Raw genomic sequence first — 17743 nt, forward strand, 5'->3', positions numbered from 1 at the left:
GTTTTGTTCTCAGTTTCTTAATAAAGAAATGAAGAGACTCTAACACTAAGGTGGTGTGGATTAACTTCAGTCATGCTGCAAAAAAGTGTTTTGCACTGAAAAAGTGCTTTATAAAATGAGCTATACTTATATTTAATAACAATATTATGAATATAACAAATGTAATCCATCCTTCTTTTGTATATATTTTTTATTGGAGTTCGATTTGCCAACATATATCAAAAATATGGAACGCTTCACGAATTTGCGTGTCATCCTTGGGCAGGGCCCATGCTAATCTTCTCTGTATCATTCCAATTTTTGTATATGTGCTGCCGAAGCGAGCACTGTAATCCATCCTAATGCTAGAGATATTAGAAATAGTAATGGTGCATTATTTTGTATATACCACCTAATCATTAAATAGAATTATTTGCGATTTGTTTTTCATGAAGTGGTAAAGTGCATAAAAAAGGTACTTTACTTGAATTGTATATCATTTATGTACTTTATCTTAAAATGAGACATAATTCTTTCAATAGATATTTAGTGCAGCTATGGATTATGCTGTCTTCCTTCATTTGTTTGAGTAATTACTTTATGACTGAGACTTATAGAAACGATTAAAAACCACCGATAAAACTGTTTCTTTTCTGTTTTTCATGTTATTTAGTAAGGTGTGAAAAACAATTATATCTATTAATTAAAAGCTGACTATTTAACCAGCTGAGCAGTTAGTATTGTTGCTTTTTTTTCTCACCTGGATTTTTAAGATAATCAATGGCCATTTTTGTAACAGTGAATAATTGAGCTCTCCTTTGGGAACCTGAAAATGGAAAAATAGAAAAAATAGGAAAAGGACTTTAAAAATTCATGGTCACAGTCACAAGTATGGGTTCTGCATACTAATCTCACACTCTGCCTGAGGGCATAATTCCCTCCCAATCTGGATTGTGGTTCCCACCCTCACGGCTCTCAGGAGAGTGGGAGTTCAGAATCAAACAACCATCTATGCTAATAATACTTTTAAGACATTTAAAGAAACCATTTATCAGGATCAGGGTGTTTCTAAAGTGGTGTTTGTCAGCTGAGACACTTAGATTTGTTCTAATGACAAAGAAGAATGAGGTTAAATTAAATAATTTGCCAAACTTTTGCTTTGGTAAAGAAATTAAATAATTTGGAAGTGAGATGAAGTGTCTGTGTAGAGCTGGGTCTATATGATCACTGAAAAAGTGTCTCAGAAAGGAATAATGTTTGGCTCCATAGAACACTGAATCTTCTTGAAAGTTTCCATCTTTTGTGGTGAGACCATAAAAGTAAGAGCAAGGTAGTGACTTTTTCCTCAAAATGATTTTTGCTTCATTTGAAAGGTACATATTCTGAAATTATATCATCTCTATCTACCTACCAACCTATGTACCTACCTGCCAATTTTCATAATCATCTATCTATCCATCTCAAAATGCTGAGGCAGATCAATATCATTCTCATTTAATTTTGCAATTTAACTGGTTCTTGAAATTCCAGCATTGAGTGCCAGTGATATAAACTCAAGACTCCAAGGATTACCTTCTAGCTCCAGGCCTACTGGTAATTGGCTGGATAACCCTCTTCATCATCTTCTCCAACTAAAACACAGTTTCTCACCAGAGAATATTACAACAATGTAGATAGTCTGTCCTACTGCTACCTAAAATGTGGCCTGAAGACCAGCACCATCAACATTACTTGGGCACTTGTTAAAAATGCAAAATCTCAAGCCTATCCCAGACTTATTGAATTAGAAATTCTAATAGTGGGAACCAGAAATATGTATTTTAACCAGTTCTTCAGATGATTTTGTTTTATTCTAAAGATTGTGAACTAGTACTAATTTAATCCATGGAGATGATGTTCTTGGGTATAGAGGATTTACAGTCAAGATCATTTAATTGCAAATTACACTCTTGTTAGAGGGATCTGGTTAGTAGGGTATCCTCCTGAGAGCTATTAACACATTCTCACTTGGTAATCATAATAGTTGGGGGAATGAATAACTCTTCATCAGTCAGGTTCCTTGGCATCTTACATTTGGAGTCTAGGAGATGAAGCCTTTCCACTTAGGAGGGCACTCACTGTTTTGCCTCAAAGACTGAGTAGTTTGTCTTCTGAGAAGATAAAAGTTTGTGCAAAGAGGTAATATAGTAAAATGGGTAAGAATGCAGGTTCTGGGGTTACTTTCTATTGGGTCCTAACTCTTACATAAATTTAACAATGGCTTCCCTTAATATCTTCTAGGGCTTTTGCAAATGATGATAATTGTAAGTTTCTGTTAAGATTAAATGTGGGAATTTATTAAAAAAAAAAAGATTAAGTGTGGGAGCACCTAGGTGGCTCAGTCCATTAAGCATCTGTTTTTGGCTCAGGTCATGATACTGGGGTCTTGGGATTAAGCCCCATGTAGGGCTCCCTGCTCAGTGGGGAGTCTGCTTCTCCCTCTCCATCTAACCTTACCCCCTGACTGCATTCTCTCTCTCTCTCTCATTCAAATGAACAATTTAAAAAAATATTAAAAAAAGATTAAATGAGATAATGCATGCAGAAAACTTATCCCCGATCCCAGCACAAGTGAGTGAGTGCTAAATCCACATTGTGTATTTTTGGAGATTAATAATGAAATTTCCCATAATAGGATGGAGGCCAGAAGAAGAAAAAATGTTTTGTGAGCTTTACCTTCAGGAATAAAAGAAAAAATGCATTGGGAGATATATCCAACCCATTGATCCAGCAATTTTATTTCTATCTATTTACCAATGAGAAATACAAAATATGTCCACAATGGGCACAGATTTTCACCATAGCTTTATTCACAAAAGCCTAAAACTGGAAACGGTTCAAATGTCCATGAACAAATGAATGGACATACAAAATGTGGTGTTTTTATACAACAGAACAATAGCAATAAAAAGGAATGAACTTCTGATGTACAAGGCATAGATAAATCTCAAAACATTCTGTTGAGCAAAAGAAGGTAGACATGAACATTGCCTATTGTGTTATTCTGTATATGAGTTTCTGGAGCAGACAAAACTAAGCTAATGCGATAGATCTTGGAGAAATAGTTGTCTTTGGGAAGATAGTTGAGTAGAAAGGTATACTGGGAACTCTGGGGTGATGGGATGGTACTCATGAAGATGGATATTTTGTCAAAACACACTTGACAAAATATACACTTAAAATAGCATGTATTTTATGTACATTAAAACTCAATAATAATTTAAAAACAAAACAACCAAGAAAATGTACCAGGTGTGCTAGTACAGAAGCACATAAACTTCTGAGGTGGTTTATGTGAGATCATGATCTATAAGAACTTTGTATGATTCCATAACCTTCAGGAATTCTCCATTGTGTCCTCATAGTGATTCCCCATGATGAGTAGCAATCCAACTCCAAAGTGCAAAATAAATTAATAACATCACTGAGAGCAGAAAGAAGCCAGGGTTACAGGGCCATATCCAAATCTACTTTAAGAGAAGATTGCCCATTGGCCACCATTTATTGTCTTCTAACTCTCAAAGGGAAATATTTTGTTTCCAAATTCTCTTAGAAACATTTGGTTAAAATTAATAATTTGCCTTGAATCTAGTCTCATCACTACCCAAGCATCTATTGCCACTAAGTCTATCATTTTGAAGATATTCATTCAGCTAGTAGTCAGCAAGCAGTAATTGAATGCCTACTTTCTGCTCAACAGGGTCTTTAAAGAAGTGAAAAATAGGTGTTGACCTAACATTTTAGAGGTAAGCAATCTATATGCTTAAAGAACCTCTTAAACCTGTAGAAATTGCAACACAGAGAGGGCAGTTGGGTTAATCCAGGTCACCTTTGCACTCCTGGGCCTAGAGCTCCTAAAGGCCAAAGAATCTTTTCATGGGTTCTCATCAGTACAGTTCTTGCTTTTAGAGAATTTATAATCTGCTTGTGATGCTCTTGCAAGCACAAGCCAGAGGTTAACTAGAATATAAAGAGACAGGAGAACAGGGATAAGAGATTTAATGTTTGAGCATCTACTCTTTGCCAGATAATTGTCTGTGTTTTATTTATTTTAAATATCCAAGAAATGAATGTTTGCATTTCCATATCATAGTTGGGAAATCTGAAGCTCAGAGGGTTACCTAAGGTTTTAATAGTGGAAAGGACAGAACCCAGGAATAAGCTGAAACATCATAAAGGAGTGTTTTAAGGAAGTGATGTCAGTGAGAAAATACTCAACAGAACACATGAATCAATTACTTTTTTTTTTGTTTTCAGCAAGGAAAATGGAATTTCAAAGCCACTTTGGGATGCCCAGTGTATCCCAGAGTGAGAATTTGCATGTTTTCTAATGACAGAGAAGACATAATGTAAGATAGGAGTCACCTGGCTTTTGTTTGTTTGTTTTTGTTTGTTTGTTTTTGCATTCAGTATTAGTGATACAGAACTTCTAATCAAGCATTTAATACTTTCTTTTCTGCCACTCAGTAAAAGGCTTTTTATTTCAATTCGCCTCCTAGGTGTTCTGTGTCAGGCAATTACTCTACCAGAAGGTTTTCAAAGTCTAAGAAATTAAATGGGTGGTTCTTAAAGCAACGCTGTCTTGAAAGCATCATTCCAGTTAATAACAAAACTGAGTGCACACATTGGGTTTTCTTCTTTTCTCAGCACCCAGACTCCTTCTGCTTGGGTGAGCTCCCGATATATCAGAAAGGAAACCAGAGCCCCACCCTCAGATCAGTCACCTCTCTGATCCAGAAACGAGAGCATACTGTCTAACTGTATCATATTAGGTTCTCAGAAAATTAGCTGCCCACCTTTTTTGTTTGGTGATTTGCTTAGTATTTTGCATTTTTATAGCTGGTGGTTAGATCCCTTGAAGCTCTAGTGTGGCAAAAGGACTGAGATAGGGTTCTGGGGGTACTTAGGAGGGAACTCTGGGGCAAAATGTGATGTGATCTCATTAATGCTGCTAGAATCCAGGATTTTCAAGGACATTCAGACCCACCAGCCTGACCAACCACTAGATAGACAGCACAGCTTTCATCATGCCAGGAATCTGCTCTTAATAAATACTGTATTATTATTTTCAGGGGTAGAATTTAGTGACTTATCACTTGCATATAACACCTGGTGCTCATCACAAAAAGTACCCTTCTTCTGTCCATCACCCAATTATCCTACCTCCCCAATCTCCCCCCAGAACCCCTCAGTTTGTTTCCTATAGTTAAGAGTCTCTTATGATTTGCTTCCCTCTTGATTTTTATCTTATTTTATTTTTCCTTCCCTTCCCCTGTGTTCATCTGTTTTTTTCTTAAATTCCACATGAGTTAAATCATATGGTATTTGTCTTTCTCTGACTGGCTTATTTTGCTTAGTAATACCCTCTAATTCCACCCACATCATTGCAAATGGCAAGATTTCTTTCTTTTGATGGCTGAATAATATTCCGTTATATATATATATTCTTTATTCATCTGTTGATGAATATATATATACATATATATATATATATATGTATATATATATTCTTTATTTGTTCATCTGTTGATGGATGTCTAGGCTCTTTCTATATTTTGGCTATTGTGGACATTGCTGCTATAAACATTGGGGTGCAGGTGCTCCCTTGAATCACTATGCTTATATCCTTTGGATAAATACCTAGTAGTTCAATTGCTGGGTCATGGGGTAGTTCTATTTTTAACTTTTCAAGAAACTTCTATTATTGTGTTTCAGAGTGGTTGCACCAGTTTGTATTCCCACCAACAGTGCAAAAGTATTGCCCTTTTTCCACATCCTCATCAACATTTGTTGTTTCCTGAGTTATTAATTTCAGCCATTCTGACTGGCATGAGCTGGAATCTCATTGTGGTTTCGATTGGTATTTCCCTGATGCCGAGTGATGTTGATCATTTTTTTCATGTGTCTGTTGGCTGTTTGTATGTCTTCTTTGGAGAAATGTCTGTTCATGTCTTCTGCCCATTTCTTGACTGGATTATTTGTTTTTTGGGGTGTTGAGTTGGAAAAGTTCTTTATAGATTTTGGTACTAGCCCTTTTCCTGATATGTCATTTGTTAATACCTTCTTCCCTGAATGAGTCCTTTTAAACATGATGGTAGGCAGGATCCTGTAGCTATCCCCTAAGATGCCTATCCTCTGAGGAGCGGTTCTATAAGTAGAATTAAGATTACTAATCAGCTGACCTTGAAACAGAATGATCATCATGAAGTATCAGTAAGCACACAAGCACTTCAAGGTAAATAGTAGAGGAAGGCAGGAGAGCCAGTCAGAGAGATGCTGTAGAAGAGCAGGCGGAGAGTTGGGCAGTTGTGAGAAGGATTTCTCTTAACTTTGCTGGTTCTGACATGTAGGCGACCACATGCAAGGACTAGAGAAAGGCCTGTAGGATCTAAGGGTGGCCTCCAGTTGACAGCCATCAAAAAAATGACACCTCAGTTCCACAACTGAATGGAACTGAATTCAGCCAACAAGCGGTGAACCTGAAAACAAACTCTCCCCTAGAGCCTCCCGAAGGAAACACAGCCTGCTGACACCTCAATTCTAATCTTTTGAGGTGTTTTACTCCTTCCCCCCATCCCCGGTCTGGTAAATTCTTTCCTTTCCTCTTTTATGTTAATCAGACAGCTGCTATTTGTCCACATTGACCTAAATGTCATATTCTCTAGGGAATATGCTCCAATCTCTGAGGATTTTATTAGGGAATCTCTTCTGTACTTACATCGCACTAAACTTACCCTAGTTAGTGCATATAACTGAGCATCATGATGATCTGTTAACTTATCCTATCTCCTCAAGGTTAATTTGTAAGCCTGCACGTATCTTGTTACCAGTATGGCACATTAAAAACCATTCAAGAAATATTTACTATTCAAATAAAGCTGAGAAGAAGAAGAAAAAAAAGAAAGAAATGTTTACCATTCAAGAAATGAATTTAGGAATGTTTGAGTATTGACTTTTCTATTTGGTAAGCATGGGAATTTTTTCCAGAGTGCCTTTCTCTTACAGACACCTATTTATATGTGCATGGTTGAAGCTCATGGGCAAATCCTAGACATGTTCTGTGCAACATAAGATAGATGTGTTAAGAAGTGAAATGCTAGTGTTAATAAGAATGAAGGTTGCTGGCACCAGCTTGAGTACAGTAAAAATAGGCTTGTTATTCGTAAGGTCGGTCTAGAATTCAGAATATGGGTGTTAACAGACCATCAAACCATTATTGTCCCGGACGCACAGCCTCTCATTTGCAGGTCCCTTTCCTAAGTGGAGAGACCCACAAATGATGAATAGCTGTGGTTTATGTGAGCCAGGTGTAAATTCACAGATTGTGCTCCTACTGATGAGCAGAGTCATTCTGGATGCATTTGAATCAAAATGCTTGCTGGGCTTACCTAATGCATGCACAATTAACAAATAATCATTTCATAATTTGGGCTGCCAGTGTTCTGTTTGGACATAATAAAGGAACAGGCGGGAGACTTTGTTGTATTTTTCTCAATGATGGAAATATCTAGAAAAGGGCTATTCAGCTTTTCACGTGCATGGGATCGCTTGAGGATCTTGTTAAAATGCAGATTCCGATTCACTGCAGCTGAAGTGGGGCTGGAGGATCTGCATTTCTAGCATGCTATCAAGGAATTCCAAGAATCTTACTTTAAATAACAAGTTTCGAGAGAGCAAGGGGTGAGGCTTTTTATTTTTGTTTGTTTTAAATTCCGTCACTAGTCTTTCAAAATGGATGTTCTGAGAAGGTAAGCCAGAGGGGACTCAGGTGGGAGGGTTAGAGCCTGGATCTTTGGCCTGGTGGCCAGGACAAATAGAAGGTTGAGGGAATTCAAAAGCCATTCTGTGATGTCATTCAAAACAAAGCCATCGGCAAAATTTATTGCTCCCTGCTTCTCTTCTTGACTCCTGAAAATATGGAATATTAAGGGACTATGAAAGGTTGTACACACCTTTTTCCTCTCTTACTTATCGCCTCCAAATAATAAAACGAGAAGTTCCATGTCGGTTGAGAGCAGTTTTTCTAAACCTCTATCCAGCGTGTAGGCTTTTGTAGTTATTTCTACCCATGATAGTCCCATGGGCCACTCTGGAGAGTGAGTTAACGTAGCTCCTTCAGGATCTTCCTCCAAATGAGCAGTAGAAATAGAACTCAAAAAATGGAAGCATTTTACTTCCACTACCTTTTGTTCTTATAAGTTTGGACCAAAGGAAAAAATCACCAACAAGAACAGAGACCTCTGCTTCCTTGCTATGCACTTGATTCTGATTTAGGGTCTAGATTCGCTAAAATTGCAATGGTCTTGTTTAATCACTTCCTCCAAGTATTGATTGACAGAGGTTCTTTTTACTTGAACTTTCAACTTCTATTGTCTTATTTGACGTGGAAAAAAAAAGTAGTTTAGCTATGAATCTCAGAAGGAGTCTGGAAAATTCATGACCTTCAGTTTTCTGCATGGTCATCAGCAAGCATTAACTAAGATTTCTGCCAACAGGTCATGATCTACCCAGCACTTTCCTGCGTTTTCCGCCGATGATTTCTCAAATCTTTGTTTTTATATACGTTTAAAAAATCAAACCAAATCTTTACCTAACATGGAACATTTTGATTCAGTGAGCTTCAGTGCCTCATCTCTGTATGAAAATGGATATATTGTATTTGTGATGCCCATTATAGTCAGTGAACATAATCAGGTTCTACCTTTTTGTCCAGTTAAGGTTTTCAGTGTTTATGTTAGAATAAAGTGGGTCTATCAGATGGAGCAGTTTGATTAGAAAGATGTACTCGAAACTCTGGCTTTTGTAATAAGACCCTTTACAAAATACCCTCTATGTGCCAGGGACTATGCTAACTACTTCACATCTGTTTTTTTTTAATATAATACTATTGCAACAATAACTGGGCAAATTGGTTTATTTATATCTCACTAACGTTCTGCCAGTAAATTCACAAATCCAGAAAAAACAAAACCACAGCAGCATTCGGGGAAAGATAAGCAAATCCTTGCAAATCATTCAAGGCCATACAATGAGTAATGTTAAAAGAGAAATCAGATCTTGGCTGTTTTGTTGCTGCTGTTAATCCTTTTACCATTAGGCTCTACTTCCTACTGCCTTTATGTATTTATCTTGTATTTTTTTCTGAAGGTTGTATTTCTAAGGTGTGGGCTTCATGATGAAGTCGTCACTTCAAAATGGAACATGGAAATTGCACAGAAGTGAGGAAACCATAGTTCCATAGCTGATTGTGTGAGAATATTGATGTAGACTTTAGAAAGCGATGAGGGGCTCCTAGGTTGCTCAGTTGGTTAATCATCCAACTCTTGATTTCTGCTCAGGTCATGATCTCAGGGTCCTGGGATCCAGCTCTGTGTTGGGCTCTGTGTTCAGTGTGGAGTCTGCTTGTCCCTCTCCCTTTGCTCTGCCCCACACTCACTTATTCCCTCTCTCTCATAAATAAATAAATAAATAAGAGATAAATAAATAAATAAATAAATAAATAAATAAATAAATAAAACCTTCAAAAAAGAGAGATAGAAAGTGGTAGGTCATTTTATTTTTTGGAACTTCTAATTTTATCTGTCACATGGAAATTGAATTAGATATTGAAAAATTTCATTGCCATTGAATTAGATATTGAAAAACTCTATTGCTATTTTTCTAGTAATTTAGAGGTTATATGCTGTTGAGGGGCTGGGATTTTTGTGGTACACCTCTTTCTCTTGCTGAAGTGTCTCTTGTATATCCTTGATCAATAATTTTCTCTCTAATCTCATTCCACTTTTTCTATCTTTCTCTGCTCCCAAGTTTCTGTTTATGAATCTATTGCCATCATTTATAAGTCACGAAGCGCACCTTGGAGTCATTGCAATTTGAAAACACTTTTTTGAAAATTGACCCAACGTGTGCACAGTTTCCTTAGTCAGGTGCCAAGTTCTGCTATATATTTGGTATGCTGTCAAGCTAAAAGCTGTAAATTAAGTAACCCTGGGAAGCTGAGTTATACAACATTTTATCAAAATAAATGATATGAATTAAATAATTTTGGCTGCTATTTAACTCCCTTGTAGGCAGCAGGTTTAGAAGGGAACTACGTGGTCCAGAGAAGCCCAAATTCTATAGGGTTCTTGGTTTAGACTAATGAATCCTTGGACAATATCATACTCAAATATCCAATCATTGTGACATATAGAGGTCTGTTTTCAACAAAGACCATTCTGGTTTTTCTCCTCAGAAAGTTCAGTTCAGATCCTCAGAGAAGTTCAGATCCTAACCTGCCATACTCCTTTTTTTTTTTTTTTTTAATATTTTATTTATTTATTCATGAGAGACACAGAGAGAGAGGCAGAGACACAGGCCGAGGGAGAAGCAGGCTCCATGCTGGGAGCCCAACACAGGACTAGATCCCAGGACCCAGGGGTCACGCCCTGAGCTGAAGGCAGACGCCCAACTGCTGAGCCACCCAGGCATCCCAGGCATCCCAGGCATCCTCCTTCTATTCCGATGCCATCACTGACTTCACCTTTGGCTTGCATTTTGTGAAGATCTCTAGCCTCTGTAATGGTAGTGGCTGAAAAGATCAGGCCAAGCTTTGACAGCCAGTAAGCTTTTAATTAATGAGCAGATGCATGCACCAGACCTTTAAAGAACTCAGGACCGAAGCTACACTTGTACTGCAACTTATAATGTCCTGAGAACTGCGCTACACTCATTAAACATATTTTCTCCTTAACCTCCAGGACAACTCTCAATTTACAAATGAGAAAGTTGACGCCTGCAGAAGTTATGCCATCTTGCACAAGGTAACATGGTGAAAGCGAAGCTGGGATTTGGCCTCGTGCCTGTATCATTGCAAAGCCCATGCCCCTTGTCTCTGGGTCTCTGGGTTCAAGTTGACTGAAGCACGCATGATAGGCCCTCTAGCAACAGATTCTCTTGTTGAGAGCTCAAGAGGTAAATACTGCAGTGTGATTGTTTTTCCTCATCTAGGTTTTTATTTCTGTGAGTTTGTACTTGCACTGAAATTTTAAGAGCTTCAGTGTTGTTGTTGTTGTTGTTTTCTGAGGATTTTGAACCTCTATCATACTTCCTATATCCACAGTTGTATCGAAATTCTTAAAATTGATTCTTGCACTTTTATGTCAATGCCTGAGAGAGAAAATACTACCATAGTATGTTCTCCATAAACGTGTTAACTTTTTTTTTTTTTTCCCTTTTACTTGGGCCATTTACTCTTCCTTTAAGACCCATGCCTAGCATAAAGCACCATGGAAGGTAACACTTGCTCAGTGGTATTTCTGATCCACTTGCCTTGTCCCATTTTCTCCATTGCTTTCTGATTCTTTCTCACAATTTCCAGATATTGTTATTTGTTCTTGCATTTCTTGTCTCCTCTCACCCTCAGACTTGACACTATGTCCCTGGATATTGACTTCCTTCCCTCTAAGCCATAATTTGTGATAAGTCTCCATGACACTTTCTCATTCTTTTTTTTTTGGAAAAATAATCTTGGTGGCACAGGAGTTGGTAACATTCCTACCAAGCTTTTGTCCTGGCCCCTCAAAGAAAAACTATTCATTCTGAAAAAACAAAGAAACAGCAGCATTCATTGTGAAAAAGCAAAAACTAACCAAATAGACAAATCTTCAAACTTTAAAAAAGGTATCTTCTTGTTATAATAGCTTATTATATAATAAGAAAGCAAACATTAAGTTTGGAACTCAATTGGAATGTCACACAATAGAGCTTTCTCACCCTTTTTTCTTTCTTTTTTTGAAAAACCAATATCTTGACTTTCCTTCTTCACATATTCATCAAATGATTACTAAATATAAAACTACGTATTCTAGTGATGGAAAACCTACTACTTCTGGAGGCACCCTGATATCTTTTTTATTCCACTCTTTTGGAATGCTCTTCTTCATATTAAATAAAATTATATTTCATTGTCTAAGTTCTTTGTAATGACAGAACAAATCTATTTCCTCTTACACAAGACAATATTTCAACATTTGTAGATAACTCTCACTGTGTAACTCTTCCCATTTACTTTTACCATTCCTTATAGGAATACCTATGTTCAGGGTAGTGTGAGTCTGTTATTACCTTTGTTGTAGACACTAAACTTGCTTGTTCACTAATAAATATGTATTAGTTCTCTTCCGGTTGCTAGTTGTAAAAAAAGCCAACCCCCCAAAAAAATTATCAAAAAAAATGAATTTATATTAGGAGTCAGTGAGGTGTGCACAAATTTGACTAGGTTTCAGGAAGATTTGGAGCCCAGCGCATAAATGCCTAAATGTTTTGAACCTAACCCTTTTAAATTTTGGCTGGAATAATAGAATACAGAAGAGAGCAGAGCACTGTGTATCCTGCTGGCACTCAATTATCTTTCCGAACTATCCCCTCCCCTTCATCCTATACTAGTGTACTTTTTGTGCTGACCTTTAGATTTCAATTGGGCTGCAGCAATAACCTCAAAAGGGAGGCTGTGGCCACAGCAATTCACAGTATTATTATTGTAGCTGCATTCTGGTTTCATAGAAAGTAAGATTCTAAGCAAATTAAATGCCCCCCACCCAATACCAGAGAGGTTAGACTAATTATGGTGCATCTGAATGATGAAACATAATGGGCCCTTCAAAATCACGGATGGAGAACTTATAATAATATAGGAAAATGTTGATGATATGATTTCAGTGAAAATTGAAGGGCAAGAAACTGTATAACCCGTGTGATTCCAATTACATTAAAAACAAAGACTTCCACATGGAAAATGAATAGCAGCTCAATAGTGACAATATCATAGATTATGGATGATTTGTAGTTTCTTCTGAATGTCTTTCCATGGTTTCTATGAGGAACATCGTTAAATTTATATAAAAAAGACAAAAACATAAAAGCCAAAAATAAGCAATAAACATTAAGGCTATTAAATTAAATAGGTGTAGATTTTGATAATTGTGAGGATTTTGAGAGTTAATACATATAAATGGTTTAAAAGAGTGACCGGTTGTAGGTCCTCAGTCAGTTCCTTTTCCTTTTTCATTTTCTCTGTTCAGTCCTGAGACTTTACATAAATGATCCATCTAGATACCGCATACAAAGGCCAGATCGACAGTGAATAGATTTTAATATAAGCCAACAGATTTAAAATAAAGTGTGTTGGAGAGGGAAAACAAGCAAGCTTTGTGAGTTGAAGTAGCCTCTGAAATGGCTTTTAAACTCTGGGTTTTGCCTGATTCTATGATCTACTCCAGTATGGTCCAATTAAATGTAGCATAATTAAGGGAATAAAATTCACATTTATATTCACAATAGTGTATGTGTTTATACATTCTCAAGGCTAATTGTCATTTCCAAACATATTTTAATACACCAATGTTATTTAAGGTGGACTTCTAACTTCACATGTGAACTTTCCCTATGAGGGCGAGGCCAGAGTGTTGGGAGTCTCTCTGATATAAACGTACAGAAATAAGTTTGAGAGTCAGGAAGTATTCTTCAGTGTAAAGTAGAATTGGAGCAAAATTGCATTAGAAATATTTTCTCTTTAATTTTCCTTTTTTTTTTTCTAAAGTTGGAAACTTTGCTACTTCATTGTTCTGCTGGAATTTAAAAAAAAAAATATCCTTGGGTTTTGTGTAACACATCCCATGTTTGTACTGAATCCATCCCCCACCTCTCCTCTGCACACCGTTTTGCTTTCTTAGCTGTGAGTTTGATGCAGTTAAAAGCCTACCTCAATGTACAATTATAAGCATTTAAGATGAAACCAAGCCACAGATTATACAAATGAAAGGAGCAAAAATAACAGCATTTTGTATAAACAAGGGCAGAGAGACAATTTGTTCTAGTCAAAGATAAATAAAGTTAAAGTCTATCCAAATTATCACGTGTCAAGCTAATCAGAGGAAATGTTGTTTCTGCAATGCTATTGTGCAAAAATAATTGAAATGACATTTCACAAAATCTAACAGAGGTAATCTTCTTCTTTTTTTTTTTTTTTTCTAAAGCAGGCCTACAAACTTCTAGATACTTTGGCTCACCCTAAGAGCTATTTGTATTTTGTGCTCGACTGAAATAATTGAAGAGCCTAGTTTCAAAATGTGTTCTTTCTGCTTGAGAAAATCAGGGCCATCTCTTGGGGTTCAAAGTAAAACTGGCTATGTGAAAGGGACCTCCCAAATTCCCTAGGCTGTCCTTTTGAGATTCAACCTGTGACACTTATTTTTTGTTTGTTGGTTTCTATCAATACCTTTATATTACCTGTCAATGTGCTCATCGTAAAATCCATTTACCTGTCATCTTTCCTTGCATACTGTATAAGAAATTTCTTGACAATGAGTCAGCTTTCTCAAAAGAAATTGGTGTGAGTTTAATTCGGAAATTAATTTAGACTTCCTTTGGGGCTGTTATCAAGTAGGAAGACTAGAACAAAGACGAAGAACATATTCATCCTTTTTGTCTCTCATTCTATCCATTCTTCCCCGAGGTCAATATTGCTTAAGGTTACAAAATGAAAGCTGTACAAATCACCATCACATAACTGTCAGGAGCCTTATTAAATTTCATTCAGTTCTATACCAATTCTTAAGGGACCATCGCCATCCTCCAATTTACGCAAAGATTGAATAAAAACTGATCAAAAATTTATGGGATTGAAAAGTCATTCTAAATTTGATCTGCTATTACTAGAGAGAAAAGTAGGCCAAGAAGTTTAGCCTGTTAGGCAGTGGGGAGCCATTGAAAGCTTGTGAACAGAGGAATGACATGATTATATCTGGCAGTGACACAGAAAATTGATTCCTTCATCATTGCTTACATGTTTTTTTTCTTTTTCTTTCTTTTTTTTTTTTTTATTATGAAGACATAAAATATATTGTAGCAAGCCAAAGCATATAGACTTCTTGGAAAGGTAGAGCACCGTGACAGACAGTACTCACAAAATATTCATGCAGTGCTCCCCATTCCTTAGGCTTCCGTGGAGTTAAGTAGCTTGTTCTGGCTGATGGGCTCTGAGTGACATATGTCATGTCTGGGTCAAGACGGTAAAGACTGTTGCGCCTTTCCTGTCCTCTCTCCCGCCTCATAGTGGCTCAGTCATGAGACAGAAGCTGCCCATAGCAACCACTAGGTGGAGGGTTGTTTTGGAGCCTGGACCAGCATAAGAGATAAGAGCTTATTGAATTATGTCATTGAGAATTCAACATGGCCTAGCTTATCCTATTACAGTGCCAAATAAGTATGAGAAAAGATATTCAAGCTTACTATAATGAGGAAAAGGCAAATTAAAACTGAGGTGTGATTTCACCCATGACATTGAAAGAGACAACAGAAAGTCAGGATTTGCCAAATTTGATGAAAAATATGGCCAAATGGAAGCCTTGTATTACTGGCAGAGATATTAAAAAAAATGATACAGCCGTTTTGGAGAGTTTGACAGTAATGAAATTAGAAATAACATATCTGTAGACTAACAATCTCCACTTCTGGTTTTCTACCCTATTACAAGTGTAACATAGGAGTGCCCGGGTGGTTCAGTTGGTTAGACGTCTGACTCTTGGCTTTGGCTTAGGTCATGATATTAGGATTGTAGGATCAAGTGGGGATCCCTGTGCTCAGTGGGGATTCTGATTGAGATTCACTCTCTCCCTCCTCCTCTGCCCCCCTCTGCCCTCCACCGACCCCTCCCCACCCCACTCTCACTCTTTCTCTAAGATAAATAAATCTTTAAAAAAAAATGTTGGAGTGCCTGGGTGGCTCAGTCGTTTGAGTTGTGACTCTTGGTTTCTGTTTTAGTCATGATCTAGGGTTGAGAGAGCAAGCCTCACATGCAGCTTGGCACTCAGGGGGAGTCTGCTTGAGATTCTCTCCTTTTTTCTCTCTCCCTCTGCCCACTCCCACCTTGCATGCTCTCTCTCAAAATAAATAGATCTTAAAAAAAAAAAAAAACTGTCACGGGAGTCTATAAAGAGGATATGCTCAAGATTATTGTACCTTTCCTTCTTTAAGGGAGAGTCTCCCTGCTAACATGGTTCTTTTGTTGATCTTTTATTTTAAGATTTTATTTATTTATTCATGAGAGACACGGAGAGAGGCAGAGACATAGGCAGAGGGAGAAGCAGGCTCCCTGTTGCAAGCCCGATATGGGACTTGATCCTGGGAATCTTGTCCTGAGCCAAAGGCAGATGTTCAACCACTGAGCCACCCAGATGTTCCATTGTTGATCTTTAGATTTCGGTTTGTTTGTATAATATTTGTAGTAATGAAAAATTTGAGGTAAACTATGTGTCTCTTTCTCGTAAAATAAGTAAACATCACAAGCAATGTACTGGGTACATATAATAAAAATTGGATTGATTTTATTTTATTTATTTATTTTTTAATTATTTATTTATTTATGACAGTCACACAGAGAGAGAGAGAGAGAGAGGCAGAGACACAGGCAGAGGGAGAAGCAGGCTCCATGCACCGGGAGCCCGATGTGGGATTCGATCCCGGGTCTCCAGGATCGTGCCCTGGGCCAAAGGCAGGCGCTAAACCGCTGCGCCACCCAGGGATCCCTGGATTGATTTTAGATGCATAATTTTGAATTATAAGTTGAGTATCATTTATGTAAGCTGGAAAAAACCCCATAAAATAATATTGTATGTTTTACAAAGTTATGTACAAAGTTAAGTGTAGTGAGGAGAAGGGAAGTGGGCACTGGTGATGGAAAATAAAAACAGAGTAAAACAAGAGAAGCGTTTGCATGGAACAATTGAGCAGCATGTTTAATTCAGGATTGTAAACTGGAGGAAATAAACATCAAAAGGAAAAAAAAACCAATTACCTGTCCACTTTAAATTCTATCTTGTAGAATATATCTACGTTAATATACTGGTATCTCCTTTGCTAGGCATACAAAACACCTGTGAGATTTGTCTTTGCAAATACCTATATTACCTTCACTGTAGGGATGTGTCCCTTTCCACATGACCTGAGCATAAATTCATAAAACGTCAACTGAAAGCTTCCTTAGATAACATCTAATCCAAAGAGTAATCCCATTTTACCAAACTCTGGCTCAAAGATCAGTTTTTCGAACTAAAAGAAAAATTCAAGGGTCAGTGTCAGCATGGAAAGTTAGATCTCCCATAATCACTAATCAGCTTTTCCCATATTTGCATTACAGGTAAGAGCATGGTAAGTGTCTGCACAAGATCAAAATATCATCAGTCTGAATATTAGTCGGACTAATTCATGTTACACCAATTATGCTTGCCACTTGAAAAATATATTTTAAGATGATTTTTCAAGTGCTCAGGCAACATTTTCAGAGCAAACTGTGATGGTATTAGGGCTGAGCTGTTGATTACAAACAGGGTGATTTTTCAGCTTCATGTGATTTGTCTAAAGAGGCAGCAAAATGAACTGAAGTGGTAACAGGGTTCTATCTGGATCTGTTCATCCTCATAGAATTTGGTCCTTACACACTCAAGTGAGAGGGGATTCTTTAGATGTCATTTGGTTTTGTTATTACATTGGTTCAAGCTTAGGAAATGTAAATGACTAAAAAACTTAAAAAAAAAAATCCAAATGCAAGCACACTCAAAGATATTGTCCCTAAAAGGTACATCTACTGGGATTTTGAGCAGAGAAGACAATCATTTTAATTGTAAACATTTTTTCCATAGTATTCAATTTCCGGAGTATCTCCAAGGAAATAGACACACTATATAAG

General features: G+C 37.1%; 1 long non-coding RNA gene and 1 other non-coding gene across 3 annotated transcripts in view; one reads left to right on the plus strand and one right to left on the minus strand.

The window, feature by feature from the left end:
• Positions 1-220: 220 nt before the first annotated feature.
• On the minus strand, positions 221-327 carry LOC144311660 (U6 spliceosomal RNA). Its single transcript, XR_013377246.1, has one exon. It is a non-coding gene; the product is annotated as a U6 spliceosomal RNA (small nuclear RNA).
• A 3086-nt stretch (positions 328-3413) lies between these two features.
• LOC144306148 (uncharacterized) overlaps positions 3414-17743 on the plus strand; it is a 65196-nt gene continuing 50866 nt past the window's right edge. Inside the window, exons 1-2 of one of the 2 annotated variants that reach the window (XR_013373178.1) lie at positions 3414-3764; positions 10758-10820. This is a non-coding gene — a long non-coding RNA (uncharacterized LOC144306148). The remainder of the gene's footprint in view (positions 3765-10757; positions 10821-17743) is intronic. The other variant, XR_013373170.1, reaches the window with a different exon arrangement.

This window comes from Canis aureus, chromosome 3 (assembly GCF_053574225.1).
Source record: "Canis aureus isolate CA01 chromosome 3, VMU_Caureus_v.1.0, whole genome shotgun sequence".
Lineage (NCBI taxonomy): Eukaryota > Metazoa > Chordata > Mammalia > Carnivora > Canidae > Canis > Canis aureus.